The 6,753-nt window shown below is 46.0% G+C and overlaps 1 pseudogene; it reads right to left on the bottom strand.

The window, feature by feature from the left end:
- Nucleotides 1-291: 291 nt before the first annotated feature.
- Nucleotides 292-1,149, bottom strand: LOC101994734 (annotated as a pseudogene).
- Nucleotides 1,150-6,753: the final 5,604 nt, after the last annotated feature.

Below are 6,753 nucleotides of genomic sequence, written 5' to 3'. Positions count from 1 at the left end.
GACCGCATGAATTGTTATATATATTCTCCTCCGATGGGCGTAAGATGGTATCTTTATTTAAAGTTTCACTTTACTTTCAAAATGTTTCTGGCTACATAAAATACCCATACATATGCTGTTATAGAAATACAGAAAAACTAAAAGAACACAGAGAATAATGAAGAGATTGTTTCAAAAGTTCAGTACACCCAAACCAATGTCACGTGTTACCTCAGAGGAGAAGGTGGTGGGCCTGTGTGGAGTGGCCAAAAGGTAATGGCTTCACTGTGGCTGTTCAATTATTCACTTTCTTCAGCCTTGAGGAGCTTTATTTTCCTTCCACCTTTTCCCCTTTGCTCCAGCATCTGCAGAGTGGGATCTGAAGATCTCAGAGGTTGGCTGGGCACTGCAGTCTTCAGCAGGGAGCTGCTGGGTGGGTACAGAGGGCACCTGCACACCTCAGACCAGTCTGCCCCTCTGGCTGAACAGCAGTGAGCTCGGGAGCTGATGCCATCCATTCGCCCTGAAATTCCTCGTGCTCACAGCCTCACAGCAGCAGCCTGCTCCTCCCTCTCAATCTCCTCTGGGTCTCTAGAGAAGTAAAGATCAGGCATACCCTCCAAGGGTGCTCACAGGAGATAGTGCCACGCATGTGGAGTACTTCCTGGGCCAGCATCCCACATCAGACCCACCGAGTGAGCGCCCTTGCTGCATGGGAAGGCAATGTCCACATAGTACAGGGGAGAGTCTGTGACACACAGAGCGTTGGCAAGCAGTTGACATAAGGTGTCCCTGAGGGACTGGTGGTCAGCCCTGGGATCAGTCACCACTATCAGCTGTAGCTCCCTGAAGGCTGCTTAGATCTGGTTAGTGAGGCTCCAGGGGTGAAGCAGCCAACAACTGGATTGGCTCCAGGGGCAGCAGCAAACTTCAGCAGGGCTTGCAGGCTGATGCTGACATCAGCAGGGTTCTCAGTGGCAACAATAGCACAAGCTGCAAACAACAGCTTCTCTCAGGTCCTCTTCAGATGTAGATGCCAGGCCTTTTTCTTTTGTAAACGAATTGCTTCCCCTGCAAGTCAAGGTGGGTGCCCCCTCAGGGGGTTCCTGCAGTAAGGAATTTGGGGATATCATTCTGCTTCATCTGCAGGATATCAAGAGCTCAGGACATTGTGCAAGTTTCTCTTTAAGTTACAATGGAAATCAAGAACAACGCCCTAATGGACCCATCCCTGGGCAGCTTGCAAAGTGGATTCATACATTAATTATATGTAGACATTAACTTTAAAATAAATTATAACCCTCTTGTTGGTGTGATCCATTTTATTTTATTCTCTCTCTCTCCCTCCCTCCCTCCCTCCCTCCCTCCCTCCCTTTGTCCGTCCGTCTGTGTGGGGTGTGTGTGTGTGTGTGTGTGTGTGTGTGTGTATTATGCATGTGTGCTGGCAACAGCTTAAAAGTCAGCATTTGATACTGGAAAGTCTCCTATCATGTCTTTTGAAGTAGAGTGTCTTACGGAACCTGGAACTTGTGGTTTTGGCTAGAGTGTCTATCCACTGAGCTCCAGGGTCCCACCTGTCTTTGCCTGCACCAAGATCACAAGTGCATGATACCATGTCTGGCTTTTTATAAAGACTCTGGCTATTGAATGTAGGGCTTCATACTTGCATGGCAAATATTTTATCCACTGAGCCATCTCTCTAGACCCATTTCTTATCATTTTTACATTATATGTTTGCTATAACAAATAAGAATAGATTATATTTTTGAATCAAAATCTTGATTTTTTTAAAAAGCTAATTATGACACAAAAATTTGTCAAAAAATTCTAAGCATCTCAGGGTTGCACATCCCAAGTATAGAAACATGCTGTGCAGCACACAACTGTTCACTCCCCTGTGGATTTCCCTCCTACGATGGAAAATATAATAGTTCAAGGGAGATCTTTGTCAACATGCTGGATTATTTCCTCAGGATAAGTTCCCAGAAGAGGAACCAATGACTGGAAAGGCTTAAACATCACTAGGGGATTGAAATGTTCTGCTTTATGGCTCTTCAGAAAGAAAATGTATCACCACTACTTGGAAATGTTGCTTTTAATAATCTTCTAATTTCTATATCATGATAGGAATCCCACTTAAAAGTCCTTTAATCATCTAAGATAGTGTTTTGCTATGGAGAGAACAAAGGGGAAGTGTGGTATATTATGGTTCTCTAGAGTAACAGGACCTATAGAGTGAATAGGTATGGATAGATGGTAGGCAGAGATACAGATATAGATGGAGGGGATTTATTAGAATGGCTTACAGGCTGTGGTCCAGCTAATACAACAATGGCTGGCTGTGAATGGAAAGTCCACAAATCCAGTAGTTGCTCAATGAGGCTGGATGTCTCGCTGGTCTTTAGTGTATGTTCGAACCCCGACGATGTAGGATCTAATGCCAGTGAAGGAATGAACTTGCTAGCAAGGCAAGAGCAAACTGGTAAAGAGCAAAGGCTTCCCTTTTCCATGTCCTTTTATAGGCTTCCAGGAGAAGGCGTGGCCCAGATGAAAGGTGAGTCTTCCCACCTTAAGATCCAGATAAAAGCCGTGTATCTTCCTAACTCAACCATCCAGTTCGGAGTGGATCATCCTACTTCAAATTAAACAAAAATCCTCACAGGTGTGCCTCTACTTTGGGTCTTTGTTCCAGATGTAGTCAAGTTGACCACCAAGAATAGCCATCACAGGTGGAGAGAGAGTACCTCCAGCTAAGATGAGAAAGGGCAGAAACAAGCCCATTGTTTTCTGGCTAGACCACTGCTTGTCGCTACAGTGGCTGGGTCACGTCTTCGATCCTGACTGTTCTGTGTCATACACAGGTAAGTCAACGAATGCCATTGGTATCAGCACTGGAGTTGGCCCATTGGCTCCATCCTGGAGAGAGAGAGAGAAAGAGGAGACAGCGCCAGTTATCCCCAGAATAGTGAACCTAGAACAACACAGAAGGCTATATCCACCCTACACACAGGCATCCTTTTATATCACATGTACCCCAAACAGCTTTCTGCCCCCAGAAAACCTGCTTCTGGGTTCTCTTTGAGATTCCCCCAGATCATAAAATATTAAACACACACAAAATGTAGTGATATAGAACAGGGCATAACAACAGATGCTGAAGTTGAGTATAGAACATAAAACAACTTCGCAAAGACAAAAACAATAATTTGAGTTTATAAAGAAGGACCCAGGTTACAGTGTCGTGTCCAGTTTTTCTCTTCGTATGTTTCTAAGCTACTGAGGACGCACCGGTGAGTTACTTTCTCACTTCACTTTCAGTGGAAACATCCCATCTGCCAGTCTTGTCTCTCTGTAATGTCGTTCTGACGCCTGTGCAACATCTGCCATTTCCTAGTTGTCTTTACTAATCTGAAGCTTCTCCAGCATCAAGTTATGTGCTCAGTGCGCTGCATGCAGAACCTTGTGACGTTCTTATGAGTCAGGCACAATTATCCCACCTATTTTTATAGATAAGGCCACTGTGCGAAACCTGGCATCCTGTCTCAGAGATGAAGGAGTCATGATCTAAACAGTGGTCCTTGGCTACTAACTGTGATTTTTATAGAAGCTAAAAGAGCCCAAACAATCACTGTTTCAAAACTTAGGTACCTTGTTTTAGCTTAGGAGGTGCCCATTTCCATGGAAACAGAAGTGACAGCAGCAGAGGGGAGAACTGGCTTTGGTAACCCTTGGAGACCATGGCTGTCTGGAAGCGGGACTGTTGCTCCCTGAATCGCACCTGCCCAGCCTGGGGCACAGAGCAGGTGGCTGGAGCTTGGTGATCATTGGCTCTGGAAACAGAGCAGATTTGCCAGTTTGACACCCGATTCCCAAGCTAAGACTTGCCAGTCAGCTTAAATAATTCAGGCAAAATTAGAAGTTTTTAAAGCTAAATATTCAGAGAGACTACCTATTGTCCCGAACATTTTAAGAATATTTGCTAAATATTCAGCTCACTCATATAGAAGTTCACGTTTATCGCATAATTACTGTTGCTGAATGGCTGTTGGCTGTTGGCGGAACAAAGCACACATGTCAGGATTTCACAATTAGGATCGCATTCCTTTATTACGTATTATATAGATATTGCCATATAAAGCTTTGCACACAGATATTTCAATATTTTACCATGCATATTTTAAGACAGAGTGAAGAGCTGGAAAATGCACTACAAACCAAACCCGACCCATCACTGTTTGGGAAATAAAGCTTTGGTAACACACGGGAGTGTTTTGCAGCTTTCCTACTACGAGGGAATCGCTGAGCAACATGCTACAAAGCTTCAATTCTTTGTTATCTGGCCCTTTAGAAGACAGGATCCTGAGTCCTGATCTAAAGAACCCCCCATAGTCATGACTGCCCGGCAGCAGCCATCAACTCATGAAAGGCATTAGCAAGTGAAAATCCATGTCCCTTGCAAATTATTGTTGTATGTGACATAATCAGTCTAAAAGTGTTATAAACCACAGAGGTGATAATTAAGCCAAGAACAAGCTTCAGAAGCCACATTGGGTTTCCTTCCTTCTTCCTGTCTGGCGTGAGCTCATTCTGGACTTGGTATTGGGAGGGTTGGGAGCAGACAGCAGAGTGGAAACACTGTGTGGCAGCACAGACGTGAGGCGTTAACTGGGCCTTGACAAGAAATCTCCTGGAAGCTCCTCTGTCCTCCAGTCCCAGGGGCTGCCCAGCTCAGAGTGTCAAGATTTCCTCTTGCCAGAGCTTAGGAGTGATAGAGAACATCTGTATTCCTGGGGCTCAAGAGGCTGAGTCAGGTGGATTATGAGTCTGAGGGGAGCCTGGGTTACAAAAGGAGACCCCGATTCAAAGCCCTGGTTTGGGAAGATGGTACAGTCAGTAAAGAGTTCTCTATACAGACGTGCTTACCTGAGTCAATATCCACCGTGCACAAAGGAAAGCCGGCACAGTAATGTGTGTCTGGCATCCCAGTATGGAGGCAAATAGGAGGATACTGGGGGCTCACTGGCCAGTCTAGCCAGATCAGTGGGCCCCAGGGACAGTGACAGACCCTGTCTCCCCAAAATAAGGTGAAGAAACAATTTAGGAGGCAGACACCGATATCAACCTCTGGCCTCTACAGCATGTGGGCCAGCCAATACATGTGTATACACAGAAGAACACACACACACACACACACACACACACACACACACGCACGCACGCACGCACGCACGCATGCGCGCCAATACCAACTCCCTCTGAGTGCAGAATGCTGTCTGGTGTGATGTGGAGCCAGCAGAGGACTCAGCTGCCTTCTAACTTCCTGCGCAGTTCTGGGCAAAGGAGTCCACGGCAGACACTCTTTCCCTCGAAGCAGGAGATCAGCCAGCTGTAGCTCCATCACAGAGCTCTGAAGGTCGGATGGGGAGATGTGCAGACACCTCTTTCCTGGAGCACCGTATGTCTCAAGTGTGGAAGAAGCAAGGGTCACTTGGGGAGACACAAATAACACCCCAGAACGTGGAGGGAAACAGATCAACAGTGACAGAGAAAGGCCGGTCACCCCATTTTCCTCATATCCTTTAGCTACTTTTGTTGTTGCTGTTTTTTCCATGGTTTGTGCTTACTTTTGTCTTAGACCATATAGCCCTTGCTGGCCTGGAACTTGTCAAGTAGGCCAGACCAGGCTGGCCTTGGACTCACAGAGATCTACCTGCCTTTGTCTCCTGAGTGCTGGGATAAAGGTGTGCACTATTTTTAGTAATATGTATGTATCTGCGTCTGTGTAAGTATGTCCACTTCTGCGCCAGTGCCTGCAGGGGCCAGAGGCATTGGATCCCATGCAGCTGGAGCTCAGGGCAGGTGTGAGCTTCCTGGTGTGCATGCTGGGAACCCAATTTGTCTGCCAGAGCAGTCCGTGCTCTTAACCACTGAGCCATCGCTCCAACTCATCCTTTAGCGTTTTAAACACGCTTCCAGATTTCTCTATTTATTTTAGCCCAGCATATGCCTTTGAGGTACATGGGCAATTTGTCTAAGCCAACACATTATAGATGAGGTATACTAGATGCTAAACTGTAAACACCATCTCTCAAGGCTTCATGAAGGCATGAAAAAAGATTGGTGAGTTGGTGGGTCTAACCAATGAGGCTTAGATTTCAAATCCCAACATATGCCATCTCCGTTCTTGAGCGGGTGCTCACCCTTTCCCCTTTATATATACACGGATAATGTTGAACAGATCTCAACAGATGCTTTTTCCCGTAGTATTTATGGCGGGGGAAGGAAAGTTTAACCCAGTGTCTTGCTTAGGGACGGCTTTTATAAGAGAGGGATGTTAGGGTAGGAGGACTGCGGGGCGCTGTGAGAGGCCAAGAATAATAAATGCGCACCATTTGGGAGAACGCAGAGCATCCATTAGCTCTCAGTTCAGGCAAGCTCTCCAAAAACATGGCTCTAAATGGCAGAGCTACCTGGCTGTAAACTTTAATGTTTACTTCCGAACCTGATCTTTACCAAAAATTTGAGGGAATTTAAGAAAGGGGACTTCTGAGTTTGATGTCACCATCTGAAAGAGAGTAAAATATTAGGAGCATTGAGGATACTTCTGCTCACGGAATGGTACCTCTAGCTCTGTGTCACGCTCCATCTAGGAAGTAGAGGCTCTGCAGGTCCTACTATGAAGACACCCGGTGCAAGCAGGCATGTACTGCTATGCACAGGGAAGGCTATACACATAAGCACCAGCCTTTCCTACGGTCTTCTTAAAGCCACACC

Source organism: Microtus ochrogaster, unplaced genomic scaffold (genome assembly GCF_000317375.1).
Source record: "Microtus ochrogaster isolate Prairie Vole_2 unplaced genomic scaffold, MicOch1.0 UNK15, whole genome shotgun sequence".
Classification (NCBI taxonomy): domain Eukaryota; kingdom Metazoa; phylum Chordata; class Mammalia; order Rodentia; family Cricetidae; genus Microtus; species Microtus ochrogaster.
Note: the sequence above shows the minus strand (reverse complement) of the source record. Positions and strands in the feature narration are given on the sequence as shown.